This window comes from Mus caroli, unplaced genomic scaffold (assembly GCF_978045245.1).
Source record: "Mus caroli unplaced genomic scaffold, Mus_caroli_1 scaffold_9, whole genome shotgun sequence".
Taxonomy (NCBI): domain Eukaryota; kingdom Metazoa; phylum Chordata; class Mammalia; order Rodentia; family Muridae; genus Mus; species Mus caroli.
In genome coordinates this window covers 108,136,409-108,156,178 of record NW_028227264.1, presented here as the reverse complement: position 1 = coordinate 108,156,178, position 19,770 = coordinate 108,136,409, and the positions used below count along the sequence as shown (strand labels likewise).

Below are 19,770 nucleotides of genomic sequence, written 5' to 3'. Positions count from 1 at the left end.
TTGATTCAAGGTGTGTGTGTGTGTGTGTGTGTGTGTGTGTGTGTGTGTGTTCCTCCGTAGCTGATATAACCATGTCTATAAGCTAGCCACATATGTGCATGGTTGCATGGTTATTGGATGTTTACAGTGACATTATTCACAATACTCAAAAAAAGTGAAAACAACTTTGCTAAATGGATGGGCAAATCCCATACAAGCAAGGAAACCACACTTTGTAATGGACACAGACAAACTTGATACACTTGACAGTGTGCATCTAAAGCTACCGAGAAGACAAGGGGGTGATGAAAATGCTCTATGCCTTATATCGTTGGACAGCTTGTCATTGAATTATCCTCTAATGAAGTTACTGAAAAATAAATACAAAATTAACTCACAGCATTGCTTTTTAAACTATCACTACTTAGGTAATCTTGGATGAGTGTTTATAGGTCTCATGATATCTGCTCTGCTCTTCCAGCCTTCACTGTCTTTTCTCCTTTCGCTCTCTACATAACCATGAGAGCAAATGAGATTGAAAATAGCAAGATATCATACACTGTATCACTCAGCGATATGCAAAATTAAGCCATGTGTCTGTGGTGAGCAGGAAGTACATACAGGACTTTAATGTATGTCTCCTTATTAACTGAGAAGCAGTTATGACAGCATCCAGAAACTAGCCCAGCAAGTTCTCTCCTCTCTTGATAGTATTTAACCATAATCCCCAGCATATTTTATAAGAAGTAAGATAGGATGTATTTCTCAGTATAGCTGTTCTTCAGTATCTTGTTGGGAGTTATTTCTAAGCCCAACCCATTCAACTCTAGTGTATGCCCAAAAGATGAGAACGTTCAAGTTCTATATAAAAAATGATCTAGTCCTTGCAGATCACTGTATACTTCCCATTCTCTGTGGATGTACCTGTCAATCATGATACAATGTAAATGATGTGCTGACAGTTGCTCTGTTGTACTGCTGAAGGAGTGGGGACCGGAAGAAAGGGGAAAGTCTCTCTAGGTTGAGTACAAATGCAGTTTTTTTTAAAATAGGTTCAGTTAAGGGTTGGTTAAACCCATGGATATGGAGAGGAGACTTGAGTGATAGCCTCAGTTCTCAAAGCCGGTGACTTGATTGTTTAAGATTCCAGAGCTCTCTTCCAAATGTTTCTCTTATGATAACACGCCCAGGACAAACTCAGTTAATTGGCCCAGAAGCAGCAGTAAGAAAGAAAGGACAGAGTCTGTGCAGCCCTTATTATCAAGTTGGTACCTGACAGCCAGACCTCCCCTCCCCACTACAGTGAGCCTCCCCCGCTCCCCCACCCCACCCCACCACCACCACCCTCGTGAGCTGGAATCTGTAGGAACAACATCAATTTGACTAGAAGTGGCAGGGCCTAGTCCCTGAGCAACCCCCTGTTGCCTTGACTAATAATTTTGCCCCAGCTAATAAATACCTAATTGGATTCAATGAGTCTGCAGTCACTGTGCGATGTTGTTGCATAACCACATGGGGAGTGGGGAGAGAGAGAGGAAAATAAAGAAGAATAGCACACATCTCAACTCACATCCTTTCATGACCCTCTGACCCTCTTTAGCTTGTTCTCTTCTCTCTGAAATTTCATTTTCTATAACACACTTGTCCTCGGGCTGCACCCATCCTAGCAATTCAACCCTTGGAAGAATTCTTTGCTTAGATTGTGCCTCACCCCTCTAGCCTTCATCTAAAGTGAATTGTTCACCTTGCTAATAGAAAAGCCTGTTCTTTTAAAGCATTTACTAAGAACTTAGATATGAACTATGAGGGGAAAAAAAAAAAAACCTGTGTATTACTGAGTCCCGAGGCGAGGTAAGATCTTCTCCGTTTCCCTCTTTGATGCGTTATTTAGCTAACTGCTCAAGGTGCCCACATCTGCACTCTTGAACTGTGCCTCTCTCAGACAACTAGCCAGCCAGTCCCAAGGTTAAATCAACCTTGCATTGCTAAGGAAGCATTTTCGGTGAAACTATAAACCTGGTGACTATGTTGTAGACTCTAGTGTTAACGTATAATGCTAAGGCCAGCAAACACAAAATTACAAGGTGTATTTCAGCCAGATCCTCAAATGAAAAGCTCCCTACAAATGTATTATGATCAAGGCTGCATTTTTTCCCCTGGACAAAGACATGTTTAGTATTCACACAATGGGGTTCAGTGCCAGGGAACTAAACTTCATTATGTGAGTTAAAGGTAAGAGAATACTATCCACAAGCTAATTTAAATAGAGAAATATCTATTAAAACTCTCCCCCAGATATCATAACATATATAGATTTTTGACTCATAACTGCCAGTTGACATTCATGTAGAGCTAATCATTAAAGATGCTAAAATTTAATATTTGCTTGCAAGCAAGGCATCACAATAGATTGTTTTTCTTCCTAGATGAGTCGGGACGAAGCCATTTTTTTTGTTTGTTTGCTCTGTTTACATGATCCTTGGCTTTCCCTCCTTGTCGAATTTCAAAATGATTTAACCTGAAATGTAAAACAATAGTGGACTCTTATTATCAACTAGGATTATTCATTTTTAAGATGAGTCTCCAGCCACGGAGCCCCTGCACCCTGTGCTGAGGGGCCAGGGAGGCTACATTCATTCCTAGTAACACATTTAACTAGAGGGACATTAACTTTCTAAAGCAAGCGCAGCGGGAGATCGGGGTCATACAGAGGGCAGACACAGCATCAGCAAAGGAACTATTTGTGGAATTGGAGATGTGTACGCTGCAAAAGAAGAGACTTAAAGCAAACACAACACTGTCTGGAAGAAGTAAGCATTCTGTATTGGAACAGCACAGCTCTGACCTAGAACCAAGAATGGCAAGCAGTGTGGATCCTATCTGGTCCTTTCTCTTTTAGGGTCTAAAAAAGACTCCAGGCAGGCTCACTCAAAGGACTGGGTTATGGTCTACTTTCCCAACAGTCACAATTGGGGGCTTTCCTGTGAAATCCGTCCATCTCCTAAGACATTTTCATTTCTGACTGAGAACTTCTTTTTTTTTAATTAATTTATTTATTATTACATGTAAGTACACTGTAGCTGTCTTCAGACACTCCAGAAGAGGGAGTCAGATCTCGTTACGGATGGTTATGAGCCACCATGTGGTTGCTGGGATTTGAACTCCAGACCTTTGGAAGAGCAGTCGGGTGCTCTTACCCACTGAGCCATCGGCAGCACATATACTAAAATTGGAACGATACAGAGAAGATTAGCATGGCCCCTGCGCAAGGATGACACGCAAATTCGTGAAGCGTTCCATATTTTGCCGGTAGTGGTGGCGCACACTGGTAGGATTTGCTGAAGGAGGCAGAGGCAGGAGCATCACGAGTTCGAGGCCAGCCTGGGCTGACTGAGAACTTCTAAGAGATACCAACCATCCTAAAGTTAATGCCATGAGAGAAAAGAACGATCAAAGACACCAAGAGCAGTTTATCTTCGCCTTAAAAGGGTGGAGGACTCCTGGTACTAAGAAAATCAAAACTATAATCTAATGCTAAGCATTCTCTAATTTGGTTTTGTTTAACAGTAAACATAATCCCATGAGATATGTATCATTATCCCTACAGACTAAAGAAACCAAGGTTTGGGAGTCAGTGGATGGAGCAGAAGTCCCAGGATAAGGAAATGGCAGGTTCTAGCTCCTTGTGCCACCCCTGTTGCCATGCCAGTCTGCTGATGCCACCAAATCCCTCTGCCTGCATCCTGTCTTCTCAATTGGCCATTATCCCAGTTCTAGAACATGATTCTGCACAAAAATCATCCATTGACTCATAATTAATACTCTCTCTAGATTATTTTGACAAAGTAACAGTATCCAACTGTGCCTGCAAATGCTACCATGCACACATCTCGGCACCTTGGTAGATACCAGCAAATGCCCTGATGGGCACCGAGCAACTGCTCTTCACTCCGTTCTTTCACTGTGTCTTGTCTCTTCTGGAAATCGTGTCCAGAAGGAATTTGTGTGCTTTTCAATGACAACACAAAAAGAGGGGGGAAGGTGGATATTTACAAGTTTATATCAGACAAAAAGAACAGGTGTGGAACAGTGAGCAGAGACTTCCCAGTGGGAAGGCAGGAATCACAGGCGGCCACCATCTCGGGGCAGATCTAATTGGCTCTTACTCATCAGAAACCAGGCCTCCAACAAGTGAGGTAAAGACCTTCAACTGGCTGCTTCTTCTCTTCCTTTTTCAATTTGGTAACTGGCAGTGGAGAAGGTATTGAATTCTTCAGGAAATATCCTAGCTCATCCTTTAACCTCTTGACTTATCTACATTGTTTTCCTTTGGCCCCTGATTGCTGTGTTTCTTGCCTGTGTCCTGCAAATGCCTTTTGTCACTCAAGAGACTGAGTTATTTAATCATTAGCAGCGACAGACGCCATCAGTGTTCCTCTCTCAGCCGTTCCTATGACCCACTGGAGGTATTGCAGTCTATCATGTGTTGCAGGCCATGGATCAGCAGCTCTGTTCTATAAACTGTTCTCTCCAGAGACACTGCTTAATTCTCTCACGGATGGCCATCATCTAACAATACCTAGTGTGTCTTGGCCCCATGAGGAAATTAAAATCAATCAATTCATTGTATTCCAATATTGAACATATAGCATGAACTAACATGGCCTGAACTAGAATCAGAAAATCAGAAGAACTGAATGAAATATATTAAGGCATTATCCCTGGGTTGAATCTACAGCATTACAAAAGGGGGGAAAAAGTGCTATCCAGTAAAGTTATCCAGACTATAGTAACTGTCCAAATCTAGCTATGGTGGCTATGTTGTTAGGATGATATTCAGTTAGTATCTGATTTTTTTTCTTGCCTATTATGTTTCCTTTGGAAATGATATTGCAATGTGATCTCTAATCCAAGCTCATAGTGGTAGATATAGTCTAAATTACCATCTATTTAATGAATGTCCAGGACATACACTTTCTAGAAGGTTGACTACTAGTAATTCAAAAACAGCAAGTGATATATCAAGTACTCTAAACCAACAGTCTTATTTAAACATGCAGGAGGATCCTTGCCAAAAAAAAAAAAAAATGATCTCTGCACCTAGGTGACTTTTGTCATCCAAGGTTTCCTGTGATCCCAAAAGAGGAGAAAGTCATATTAGTAGTGACTAATCATATACAATCTACACACACATACACACACACACATAACCTATACATACCCTCCTCCTCTCATTATTTTAGACTCCAAAACCTTACTCTACTGGTGCGTGTGGTTCAGTCTAGATCAGGCTTGCACTGGGCACCTGAAGTTGCATCAATAAAACCAGCATTGGTAGGCATGGTAACATATGCACGTAATTTCAACATGTATGAGATGGTGAGGAGAGGATAGCCAGTTCTAATTAGCTGGAGAGGGGGCAATAGAGGGAGACCCTGTCAAAGAGAAAGAGTTTAGAAGAGGAGGGGAAGGAAAAGGGGAGAGAGAAAGGAAGGAAAAGAGAGAAGGTGAGGGAGCGGAAGTCAATAATGTTACCCACCCCCTTTTTCTCTTACTAAAGACACAAAATATAATATATTGCTTCAATTTTTCTCTTTAAAAATCAATTACTCATTAGCCTACAACAGAACACTGTAATATATCAATGTGATACCTAATTTTAATGTAAAAATAGTATACATGCTAACAAGTGGTAATTGCTTCATAAATCTTGGAAATAATGTCATGTTTTAAGGAGAAGCAAACCTTTCTTTAAAAAGAAAAAAAAAAAAAAAAGGAGTAGGCCAGATTAGTTTCAGAATTCTCATTGCCGTGAAAGGACTGGGAGCCACTAGGTAGTTGGAGGGCTGCTCACAAGCATCTGAACGACACAAGTCTGGAATTATAAATTTTTGACGTGTATATACATATTACCTACTTTCTAAGTACACTGTGGGCCAGGAGCGGAAGAGACAAAGCTAAGTAAAATTCAATCCCTGCCTCCAAAGGCAGGAAACACCACACAGAAACACTGACTGGCAAACATTTTTTTTTTCAGGATACCAGGTAGTAAATATTTTAGACTTCGCAGCCCACAAGGATTCTTAGAAGCATTCGGCTTTGCCATTAGAGAACACAAACAGCCCCAGATAGCGTGGCACAAGCAGGCATGGCTGTGTTCCCATAAAACTATTTTGAGATAGGAATTGCAGCTAATGAAATATTAATCTCCTTTTGATTGTTTTCAACATTTAAAAATATATAAATGGTCTTAGCTTGTGCCTATGAAAACTTGCCGTAGATAGATATGGCCCCTGGATAGTCATTTGCTGACCAGCAGGACTTTAGAGAAGTTCAGAGGGAGGGAGGCTAACTTGAAATGGGGGCAGAGAGGTCATGGATTTTTCCTGGAGATGGGAAGCCCTCAGCTGAGGGCCTCTATAGGACAGGTGAATAGGCTCAGAAGACAGCACGGGCAAAGGCATTCTTCTGCAAGACAAACTGGGAGCACACAGGCAGGCACAGCTGAGAAATGAAGTCAGAGAGATCAGCCAGGAACCCCAGGAATGGAACTGAACCTATGCTCAGGACGAAGATGGGGTTAAAGTGGGGACTGTTGGAATGGTCCAGAGTGAAGGGTCCTATGACAACATCCCAAATGTGGGATCAGTTTGACTCGGGTTAGATAACTCCTGTGCCACTCACTTAGCACGTAGGTCTGGAAAAAGGAGAGAATGTCTACCTCACCATCTGTCATCCTTGCACTGGACATGTACGATGATCTAATGTGTACAACGTCCCAGCTTTCTGCGAGAATTTCATGGCTAACTCATTGCTTGTCTGACACGCTCTGGATCGTAGGAGTACATCATCAAGGACAGTTACCAAATACCAACTCAAGAGGACTGACAGGAAATGGAAGGAGGGACACTAGCCAGTCACGTGTCAAACACTGTACTGCCTTATTCTATCACGACTCATGCCTACAGTTGCTTTACAGGGGTATCTCTGTAGCATCATTTATTTAAAACTTGAGGGAAAGACAGTGAGAGGGGGAAAAAAGATTAGTCATTCTCTAAGCAAACACTGCCTCATCATAAATGTGCTCTCGAATGAGTGCTGATTCCATTTCACTTTGATACACGGATAGTTCTCCTCCACGAAAGGAATACTTCCTTAAATAAGCCCTATTTATAGAAACGGGTGGTGTTCTCACTTATATTGCACTAAATCTGAGGTGAGACAAAAGATTTCCATTGCACAAATCATCAGGCTGGGTTTTTAACTTAAGCATCGAGACCGTACGAAAGGCAACCTTCACGAACAGGCTTCTAGGGAATGCATGGTCCCTCCTGTAAATGATCAAAAGACTTGCATTTGACAGCTTGAGACCACATCACATTCTAGACTATCAAAATGTCATTTATTTATTCACTAGATTTTTTCAGAAAGTAATAATATCCATGTTGAATGTTAATTGAAATTTACTGTTTGTTCATTAATTCATTCCCTCCCTATTAAGATCTACCATGTGCTGGGCTCTGCTAAGTCTTCCCATTTGGATAGGTTTATTTTGACTTCATTCTGCTGTTTGATTCTTTCTAGGTTTGTGGCAAGGGGTGTTTTCGAAGGAGGGCTCATGATGTTTGAGGTCACTGTGTAACCTAGCCCATGTTGTATTATAACCCAGTCGGCCCTGGAACTCAGCAGTCCACAAGCCTCATTCTCCCAAGTGCTGGGGTTACAGGTGTGAGCCATCGGCCCGGCTACTAAACAGCTCAAATTAGAGCCACTAGTTTGTTTTCCCTACCCCATGTATGGGCAACACGTATCTATAAATAGAAAAAAGGCCTTGATTTAAAGGCCCCTTCTGAGTCTAAGAGAAAATATCAGATTCTGAGTTATATTTAGAAGCAATAACATACTCTCCGTGTGCTGATTAGGGCCTTGAGGAACCACAGGAGTGAAGTTACCTAAGCCCTGTTCAGAGGTTCACAGTTGGCCAAGTTCAAGGAGGTATCGACGGCATGCTCAGCTAGCGACACATTAGAGCTGTGTTACCAATCAGAACAAATGGAGATGGCTATCCGGCAGCTAAATAACAAACCCACCTTTTCATTTACTTAACTATGCTAGATTCCCATTACAGCGTAGGCATGGAAGTTTTATCTTCTTCATCACTTTCTGCACGTCTGGGGGGGGGGTGGTTGGGGCATGTGTCTTGTGGAGTCTTAGAATTTTCCAATTCTTAAAGCTTTGGCCTAAATACAACACAGGAAAGAATATGTCCTCATGCTTGACATGCAATCCTCACCCTAGCTTGGCAGCCCTTCTTTGCAGCACGTCATATACAAAATCCTTCTCTCTCAGACTGTCAAACTCAAATCCCCTTCCCTAAGGGAAACTTCAAAGAAGATAGTTCACAACAGTCTGTCTGATTCTTACTACCAAATAGACCTGTGTGCGTTGCCTGGTGATCCAATTCACAGAAAGGAGCTTGGAAAGAATGCTGTTTAATGGCCTCTTAGTCTTCTTCATCGAAAACAAGTCTGAATCCTGATTTGTCAATGAATGTCATAGTATTCTGATCCAAGAGTCACTTTCTCAAGATCAAAAGGTACAGTTTAGTTTCCTCTTTGGCTACAAAAAACAAAATAAGATCTACAGTTCACTAAATGCTTTTCATGACACACTAGTGCTGTTAAGTGACTAGCCCATACCAAGAACAAAAATGTGGAGGTTAGAAACTGCATCAATAGTGATTAACCAACCCTAGGAACATCCTGGAAGGTCCATACACCGTTCCCAACTGAGTACCATACTTGGGAAAGCACTAAATATGATGACTGAAGATAGACATTAAAATAATTGCCAATATTACCACCTATACATGCATACCCCATATAGCCACACACAGAGTCAGATGACAGATAGATGGACACATGGAGAAAGACAGAGAGAGAGAATGAATTAAAAATAAAATATCTTTAAGAGAATTTACAGGCACACTGAGAAAGTTCTTACATTAGTTATAGGCACACAGAACTCAGGAAAGTTACAGGAGCTATGCTCAGAACTTCCAAAGTAAATGTATGCTTGAAAGCTGGGCCTGGGTCAAAGTGTTTCTTTTCAACATAGGAGTGGGAGTTGGGGATCTATTACACACTGACTTCTTCCATGGTAATTTCCTCCTGAGGAAAGAAATGCATTTCATTCTAGTGTTCCTGTCGTGTTTCTGACAATTTACATCCTCATTTTCCCTTACAAGATTCCCGTTCTGTAAATGGTCCTCGGGCCCAATAAGCATATCAGCAGAGAATTTTTTAGTGTGTTAATCAAAATGCAAGGAAGACAATGGGATATGCTTGAAATAACAAATCACTTGATTGCTTAATTAGGTTAGCAAGACTGCCACAAAATGAAAACGTCATCTTTTTAAGCTGCAGTTAAAAAATATAACGTGTGTGAGAATAGGGGTAGTACTTCAAAGGATGCCAGAAATAGGAATTCTTAAAGGTTCCCATAAGATGCTGGCTGTGTGTTGCTTCAAGGGTTCCTCTGAGAACTCGGACAATGCCCGTAGGGTTAGTCAATCATCTTAGGATCTCCAAGCATGGTGTACATTGAACAGTGCATTCACAAGAAGCTTCCTCGGGTTTTCTGTGAAGTTCTTGTTAGCCCAGGCTTCTAGCTTAGTTTAAAGTTTATCTCCAAGCTCAGTAGGAAACACCTGGAAAGCTATGACTTCAAATAAATCTCTATTACACATTTTGCCTCTTCGTGTAATAACCAAACCTATGTTTTTGGAATCGAACTCTAACTTTGATAACATTGACTAAGATTAATACTAAAATAAGCTCAATAAGAATATGGCAGTAAAAATATCCATAGTTACAATTGAAGGGTAGGTGACTGTGATGCCTCGCATGCTCCCTTGTACATCTTCACAACAAACCTGAAGCTGGCATCACATTGAAAAATCCAAGCACTCGGGAGGCAGAGGCAGGCAAATTTCTGAGTTCGAGGCCAGCCTGGTCTACAGAGTGAGTTCCAGAACAGCCAAGGCTACACAGAGAAACCCTGTCTAGAAGTTTGAAAAAAAAAAAAAAAAAAAGACACTCGAGGAAAAACTGGAAAACGTAGCTGAGAACTTAAATAACTTACAGAAGATACATTAAGCAGATGCCAACGGGCCACCCATTCATTTAACCCCAGAGTCTAGGTCCTGTTTTCTAATGCGAATCTAAAACCCATTCTCTAAAGTAATCTGACACCTCGGAAACTTTTCAGAACCATTTTACTTAAATTCTCTTTGTAATGACGGTCAACCCAATAACTCTCATCTCAGCCTTCTTTTGTGGTCTCTTTTTATTGAGGTCAGTGAGGGATGGGTGTCATGCTTACAGACCAAAAAGAGAAGAGAGGAAATAGCAATTCCTGTCACTTGGCTCTTTTAAAACAGTTTGAGAGTGGAAAGGAATAAGCATTCTTGAGGGCGTGGCTTTGAACCAGGGGAGGTACTTTGGCAAAGATGTGGTATGACTGTGCTCCTTCCTTGGTAGATTTCCATCATGCCTCTGTTTGTACAGCAGCAGCTATCCTTGCAGTGGACTTGTAAAGAATCCAGTCCCCGACCCCACCCCACCTCCCCATATAATACTCATACCTGCTTCCTTCAATGAACCTTTGGCTTCAAGCTCTTGGGATACACAGAAGTCTATTAGCATAGAGCAGACCTTGGGTTAAATACTTGACAATCCTGATTTCATTTACTTCTCTCTGTAACTAGGTAACACTGTCATTCTTAACAAGTCAAGTTTCAGTTGAAATAACAGTGGCTTAGAGACTTAAGAGGGTGTTGCTCTGAACTGCGTCACCATCTCTTCATCTGTCATTTAGTGTAGTTTTTGTTCCTGGAAGCATCTGTGATTAGTGGCCAATATTAAGCTACAATTGTGTGATTCTTAAGTCTCTGGTTCCTTCAATTCTTTAATACTTTAAAATGCAATGGCCTTGACATTTTAAAGGTCACACGTGTGCGTCTTTAGATCAACCAAAGGAATTTATCCTTTGTTGGAATAGAAAGCTGTATATGCAACCCTGTGACTCTCGACTTCCTGTTGCATCACATGAGCATTATCAAATCTCCTTGAAGAAGCTGAAAGAGCCACAGTGGTTACAAGTACAGAGCCTCAAAAGCCAAGGTCTATAAGGGGACCCCACTGAGATGCAGGGAGCACCCCTATGCGAGAGCTCCCATCTTGGCCCGCAGTATGGCAAGGGATTGATGGATTTGAATTCTAAACTTCTGATAGAATAGCATCTGCCCAGAACAACCTCTGAATGCAGTGGCTATCCCTGGAGAGAAAACTGTGGAGCCTGTCATGCCAGTCTGTGCAAGGTTACACCTACACCTGTGGTCAGGCTAAAGATACAGATACGGCTGGATGAGACACCACATCCGATGCAGGAGGGTTAGGGACTGTGGCTGAGCTACAAATTGCTTAGAAGCAGGCTCATTTTAAGTTGCCATGGCAAAGAAAGGTACAGACAATGGAAAGCTTTTACATTAATACCAGCTACTTCTTGTTATGATAGGATTGTCCAGCTGAGGGGCACTTTTTTTTTGTTCTTCAACTGACATGAACAGATAAAATAATAAACAGTAATTACATAGTATTATAATGATTTCTGGGCTTGCCTCAGAGGGGTGTGCATCTGGCTAGGTAATTACTTCTTTGACAGATAGGTTTTTCCGTGAGAATGAAGGATGATGAGCGGAGTTTACTGCCTGCTGATGAGACCGCGGGGGAGGAAGGTCGTGAGGTATGCTTATTAAGACCATTTTAGTCAACATGTTTTTCAATCAGTTGTCAAGGTTCCTATCCTAGTTAAAGAAATACTGCTTATGAAAATGACACGGGAGCAGTCCCGGCCGTGAGAGACTCCTACTTGAGGGAAGTGACTAAATGGTAGACTTTTCAGGCAAGCTTTCAGTGAAAGGCCGTGTTTTAAAATGCGATACCTTCATCTCTAATATTCTAAACTTTACAGCTGGTGTGAAAGAGAGCCAGACTCCTTTATTCCATTTAAACTTCTTGAGAGATGTGTTTCCCCTACTGATTCAGATATAACTTTCTACAGGATTCTGAATAATCCTTAAGCCGTTACTGCACTCGGGGATGTGTTTCCGCAGCCCAGCAACACATGCATGCTTTACTCACTTTCTCCACCCCTACACTGAATTCACCAGGAGGGACAACATGCGGGATTCTGCCCCCCTCATTATAACAATATAGACAGCAGGTGGTGGGAAAAATGGGAGGATTTGAGCAGGAACGGAAACTATAGAAACTTAGAGGAGGAAAACATAGGGACTATATATATGTTAACATTTATATAATTTTATATAATTTTTATAGTCATAAATTTACATATAAATTTATATTAATTATATTAACATAAAATTTAAACATAACTATATAGTATATATTTTTATAATTTGTATATATATATAAATCATATATTTTATTACATACAGATATATAAATATATGTAATATATATAAAAATCTTACAAGCATACATATACATAGGTAAATGATATATAATGTATATTATATATATAAATCTCACATAATACCTAAGTACATATAAGCAGGTTATTTCTTGGCTGCTCATGACATGAATTTTTATTCCACATAATGCATGTAAACATGAGACCAAGAATAACTTAGTATCGCTTGCCCTATCTGTCCAGTGTGCTCTCAGCTAGGTTTGCCCACAGCTGAACACAGAGCAAGAAACACTTCTTCTGGATATGATGATAGAGGTCCTTAAGATGCTCTGTAGTGAACACAGATTTCTGTTTCCTCGCTCTTCCACGTTGTCTTAGTTAGGGTTTTACTGATGTGAACTGACACCATAACCAAGGCAAGTCTTACAAGGACAACATTTAATTGGGGCTGACTTACAGGTTTAGAGGTTCAGCCCATTATCATCAAGGTGGGAGCATGGCAGCATCCAGGCAGGCATGGGGCAGGAGGAGCGGAGAGTTCTATACCTTCATCTGAAGGCTGCTAACGAATACTGACTTTCAGGCAGCTAGGATGAGGGTCTTAAAGCCCACACTCACAGTGCCATGCCTACTCCAACAAGGCCACACCTACACCAACAGGCCCACACCTTCTAATAGTGCCACTCCCTGGGCTGAGCTTATATAAGCATATTGTAGCATATTGGACACAAATAATTGCAATGATGTCCAATATGCTACAATGATACAATAAACAGTGCAGGTAACGAAGACATTAGGTTTTTTGTTTTGTTTTGCTTTTGTCTTTAAATAATGTGTTTCCCACTAAAACAGTCTCTTTTTCTTCCCTGGTTAACTTCGTGTGCATTTCAATGACGTCCTTTACAGGTTTAAGGCATCAGAATGAAATGAGGTTTGTTTGCTGTTGCGGGGGGGCTTTCCAGGTTCCTTCCTCTTATGAGGGGCTAGATGTCAGGATCACTCACAGACACCAAACCACACAAGTGCAGAAGGGAACTTCAGACCTTAGTCACTGGACGAACCCAAGCTGTGAGTCTCTCCTCCCTTGTTAGGTTGACTTGCTAACACGACACTCTCTCTAGGACACCATCAACAGTAGAGTGTGGGAAACAGCCCCGTGCTTGGAGCCTTCCTTGAGCAAAACAAGTATTTGGCGAGTCCCTGAGGAAACCAGGATTGTAGGCTGCAATTATTTGTGTCCTACGCCAATTATTCAGGACAGAGGATCTCCTATCCTCAGGAAAATTTAGTAGCAAGAATGGACTGTGAGGTGATAAATTTCCTCTGGAAGAGTTCTTGTGAATACAGGTCTTGGGCTTTGGTAAAGTGAATTCTCCATACTCATTTTTTATTTCACCCAGTGCTGACCTACACAGGAAAAACAGCAACTGCAGGGCAGCTAGAGAGCTTCCGCTCTGAAAACATCCAGCATCGACACAGACATTTTGATTTGCTCTGCACACCTGTTTGACAGATACTTGGCACAATTAACAATAGCAAAGCTTTTGTGCAAAAATGCATATAACATTTTTATATACTAAATGTACACAAATTATCATAGGATTACATTTGAATGACAGCAAAAGCAATATTTAGACAGCTGCTTCTATGTCTGAGATTCTTGATTATTGAAAATGAGACTATGGGCTGGAGAGATGGCTCAGTGAGTAGGGCTCCAGCTCAGTTCTCAGCACCCATGAGGGTTGACATACAATCTAACTCAGGGCAGTTACACACTTGTATACATACTACACACACACAAACACAAATACACCAAATTTTAAATACCAAGATTTGTTAAACCATTCACTTTTAAAGCCACCAAGTAATCAGAGTATTCTGTACATGGACTCAAGGTATAAAGGATTATAAATGATAATTTCACCCTGGTGTGTAGAATGTGTCCACACATAAAGATAAGAACAGCTTCACATTTCCCAACTGTGTGAGAGCCCGGGGATACCTTACACTTAAGAGTGTAATGATTTTGATTTACAGTGCCACCACTTCCAGTTTGAATGGAAGGATATCAATTAAAAGAATGATTCCATATTGTTTGCCAATGTAACAAGGTCACGACTTATTGTCTGACCTGTTTAATTGGCTTCTCCAGAATTACATAAATATTATGAAACTAATCTGTTTACTGAGGTACTTAATACCCAAATCCTTGAATTACTATTCAGTTGTTTGCTCTCTTCAGTAACAATTATTCCCACCAAGCAACATATAATAAGCAGCCTGAGGGAGTGGTGCGGGGGATAACTGTTCTCACTGTGAAACAAGCTACTATCCAAAACAATTTCTTGACCCAAACTCTACAAAGATAAGGAGTATATAATGGGGTATTTAGAATTCTTGGCATTGTTGACATAACTGTTTTCTATTTGAGGCTGCTCAATCAAGGTTTATGTATATTCATTATTTTTCCCCAAGTGTGATTAGCGTCAAAAACATAACAAACTCTGAGCTCACCAGCCCAAATTAAAATTGCAGTCGTGATAACCAAAATTGCTAGTGGCAAAATGCTACGTCAGAGCAAAGATAAAAACTAAATTAGTTCCGTGTGTGTGTGTGTGTGTGTGTGTGTGTGTGTGAGACCATTGTGAGTTTTAAAATAAGTTGATGTGTTAAAGTATTTGATCAACTAGGGCAAGAGCCCTCCACTGTGCCTATAAATTCAGAATTCCTGCTTTGTTAATTCAGGAAAATGTGTTTTATATGGGCAGTCTAAACAAAATAAACCCAAGAACTGATAATACCATTGGCATCATAAATGAAAACATATAACAAAATCGATGTCTTCAAAGAGAAATCTAATCTCTCTGAACCTCTCAGTCCTACCCAGGATAGAAAGCAGCCTGGCATTGAGGGGGGACATCACTGCCATGGCCAGGGGCTCTGACACAGATGCTCTGCTATTGTAAATCAGTGTTGGGTGACCCTTGACCTTGAGTCGTCCTCTAGAGGTTGGAAGAACATTATCCTGCTGTTAGGTAAAAATTACTGTACATGTCATTCCCAAAGAAAGTCCTCATGTCTCCCTCCAGAAAAAAAGTCATTTCAATCCACGACTCCCCCTAAAAATAGGTATATAAATAATAAACTCCAACAAACTTCACAAACCTAGCATTTCTTTGGAAATAGCCCTGTTTTTCTTCAAATGTGGCCTCAGGTGATTTTCCCTCCCATTTCATTCATTTGTTCTCAGTGCCTGGACTGTGTTCCATGCCTATTGTGCTTTGATTTAAAAAAAGAACTAAGTCCTTACATCTCCCACTGTTTGGGTCTTTAAACACCTATTGTGACTATAATTTCTGTAATATAGCAATGCTTTGCATATATACACAGTGCCCTGAAGTTAGCAATTTCCAAGCATCCTGGGCGCCTGGTGTCCAGTGCATCTGTGGCCGGTGGGTGCTGCTGTGGACTTCTCATTACCGTTTCGTTCCACTGCCCCACCTCCCACCCCCTCCCACATCTCCGCTACAATCTTGTGGTGAGCCAGAATGTCTCCAGAACTTCCCTTTGCTTGCCATTCCCACTTTCCTTTCCAGCATTAACCTTCATACACAAAAGCCATAGCCTCTTAGCCCAGCATCTGATAGTCATTTTGGGCACGTCTTACATGTAGATGTCCGCCTAGTTACCTGCCCTGTAGAGGATAAAGGAAGCCAGTTTGAGATCAGAGAAACCACAGTCATGACTAATATCATAAACTCTCTATCCCAATGGAGCCAACTCCCCCCCCCCATTCTCAGCACTTGCATCACAGCCCTTTCTTACCCACCTTATAAGTTTTGCACATTGTATCTTAGCTAGTATCCTGCATAAGAAATATTTTTGATCAAATGATACCTTTTTGCTAGAAGAGACAGTGATTCACTGTCTGTGACAGTCATGTCCCCAAAAGGGACTAGCAAGTTAATGACAATTCACAAACTAAGATTGCATCCTCCTTTTTCCTACCATTGGTAGGTTTAATGGAGAGGGAATGATCAAGTCCTGTCTCAGTTCTAACATATTTGCAGCCATACAGTAGCAAGTCACTGCATTTGTCTGGATATCAGTCTCATAGTGAAAAACAGCATGCTGATATGTACAAGCCCTGTTGATGTTTCAAACAATGATTATATTTTTTAACTAAGTGAAGTTTAGAAGGCTAGCTTATCAAGTGAATTTATTATGAAGAATAAAAATATGGTTAGCTTTTCAAATATGAGACTACTTATATTATCATATGAAATGTTTTTTTAGACAAAGTAATTATGCAGTCTTTCTATTTTCAGAAGCAGTTGATTAAAGATACAATTCTTTATTTTAATTAATTTTATGACTTACTTTAGAAGAGTCTTATATGTTCTTAATGATAGACAAGAGATTAAAATACTCAGTAGGTAGCCATAAACTTTCTATATCAAAATAGGTATAAGCAGAGACTACTCAATTCTGATACAAACTAAATTCTGTAAATTAAGATAGTTTGATCAAAATATATAGTTGAGTGATCATGTGCTCACTGTTCTCACAGAAGTTGTTTTATATATGACATATATATGTACATATATAGTTGATATGAGCATTTTAAGTGATATATTAGATCTAGAATCCTCACTATTTCATAACAACCATTAGTTTGTCATAAACATATAACTTGGTTTTTGTAGTTTGTCTGACCCTTGCACCCTCGTTTTCTGCTCTTTCTGCGTATTTAATCCAGATTTCTTTCTCTCTCTTACCATAGACTCCCACCACCTCCTCTAACACGTGAAGAGATTCAACTCTCACCTTAACCACAGCCCTAGCATACATTTTTAAAGGCACTGTCTAAGGGTGTTCTGTCTCATTTCCCCATTCTGTAAGCTGAACGCAGTCTTTCATGTGTTTCACTCCAGTTACTCAATGCAAATTTTGTAGCCAGGAGCAAAGTAAAATCACTACTTTTATAATCAGTCGCAGTCTCTAGGCCCAGCAGTTAACGAAGTTATTTTCAATCAGTACAAAGCATTAGCAGCTACTGGAATGTTTATTAAAACTGCGGTGCCCGGGCCCACCTCCATCATCCTGATTCAGTAGTGCTGTGATAGCAGGTGTCAAGTATTTGCATATTAGTAGCTGTTGGTGCAATGAGGAGATGGCTCAATTGATAACACACTTAGCTCATGAATATGAGCACTTGAGTTTAGCCCCCTACAACCCACACAAAAGCTGAGCATGTTGGCACCTGCCTGTAATCCCAGAGACGGTGAGGTGGAAGGCAGACACAGGTGGCTTTCTGGAAGCTCGTGCGTGCACCAGTCAGCCTGGCCTGCTTGAGGTTGTGGGGCCAAGGAGAGACCCTGCCTCAAAAGAAACCTGGAATGTGCCAAAGGAAGATCACCAAAGGTTGTCCGTAGGCGCCAAGCATGTGCCACACATGGGCACACTCAAATTCACATCCGAAAGAGTCACAGTATGAGAAAGAGTCAATTACAAAATCACAACAAAAAATATCAAAGGACAGCAATGGTTTTCAAACCCAACAATAAAAAGAGCTCTCAGAACCTCCTTCCCAGTTCCAAAATATCTACATTTGGGATGGTAGAATAAGACTTCTTAAAATTTTTTAAAAGCTCCCTAGGATGAAAAACCTTAATTTAATAAGGAATGGCAGCAGCCCATAGGTCATTAACTTCAGCAAATGTATTAGGACGATGGCCAAGAGCTAGTGTGGCCCATTTCCATTATTCACTGAATGTGGAAACGATTTTTGCCAAGAGCAAAGGAAAAAAAAGACATTATCTTTTGTATTCATTGAAGCAGAATCTTTAGTTGATCCTCCAATAGTTGTGAGTAGACAGTAAGAATTACACATGATTATACCACTTAGGGAAGCTATAGAAAGAAATAAATGGATTTATTTCTATTCAGGGTGGCTGATTTGTTGTGATCAGAGACCAAGGAGTTTTAAATTTCTGAAGAATGCAGCTCTGTGAGACATTGGGCAGAATGCGAAGTCACAACTGAAAATGAGGCTGGCACTCCAGCGGTTCTGCAAGCTGCGGAGCAAACATCAATCCATTGTTGAAAACCCTGCTCATATATTTTAAATTCTTACTAAAAATGTTCACTACCCATGCCACTTGAATAGTGTACATTCCCACAAAATTATCACTCATTTAAAAAAAAAAGGGTGGGGAGCAATAGACACGCTACTGCAAAGAGCAGTTAGATATCCTCTTGAATGAGAGGCTCAATGGCTGCAGCGTTTCAGTCCTCCAAAAATGGATTTGAAATATTCAAGTAAGCAAGGCTTCCTGGGAATTGGACAATAGTTTGTTTGCAGACAAAGTCATCATCCCAAGTCATTTTCTAAAAGCTAGTTTTCATTTGCTGACCTAGCTACAAAGGCAGCTTTATGCCGCTATGAAAGCTGTGTGTACCACAAGTGACGTTGCAGATAAACTTCATCATTTGCACTTTGACCATCTACTGAACACCAAGCTCATACAAGAACATAGCTATTAACATGTACTGTTGACAGGCGTGAGATAGGCATCAGTTCATAGCAAATGGGAACAGGAAGATGGGGAAGTACTATATGCCCCATTCACATGGAATATAAGGGACAAAGAATGGGAGTACAGGAAACATCAAAATCAATAAGCCAAATTAGGATGCTATAAAATGCAAAGAACTATGTCTAGTATAAATGAAATATAAAATGGTTAATGATTCAGTTTAAGCAAGATTAATTTGGTCAAGATTTTTAAAATTTTTTAATTTAAAAAAAAAAGTAGTATGCATGTCAGTTCTGACAATGTCTGCATAGACAACCCTGAAACCATTTTAGACACATTAATCTCCTTTTCTTTTCCCCCCCACCTCCCACCCTCTCTGATTTCTTCTGTCCTTTGACTGAGAAATGAATAGTAGGCACACCACTATCATGTTCCGCCAAACCCTAAGTCCTCTGTGCAGTTCAATTCTGAGAGGGCAAGGACCAGAAAGAGGTGCCTCTTCAGTGTCCTCCCTGTTTCTCTGTGATCTAGAGGCTATGGCAGAGGGTAGCACTGAAGAGTTCAGAGGTGACAGTGTTTGCAACTGCAGTCTGTTCTAATGTTTTGGTCACATGTGTCACATAAAATCAGACAAATACATAAATTGTTCATATAGCCCAGAGACTTTGGTAATAAGTATCTGACATCAGTAAGACCATGAAGACAGCTATTAACTTGAATTGCAATAGACCAGCAGATAGGAACATGATTCCATTTG

General features: G+C 40.6%; 1 protein-coding gene and 1 non-coding gene across 6 annotated transcripts in view; both read left to right on the top strand.

Moving 5' to 3' along the window:
- Window positions 1-19,770, top strand: part of Syt1 (synaptotagmin 1) — a 530,426-nt gene that overhangs the window by 463,222 nt on the left and 47,434 nt on the right. The gene's annotated exons all lie outside the window — the stretch shown is intronic.
- LOC115032287 (U6 spliceosomal RNA) lies at window positions 3,182-3,285 on the top strand. The gene has a single exon (XR_003837927.1). It is a non-coding gene; the product is annotated as a U6 spliceosomal RNA (small nuclear RNA).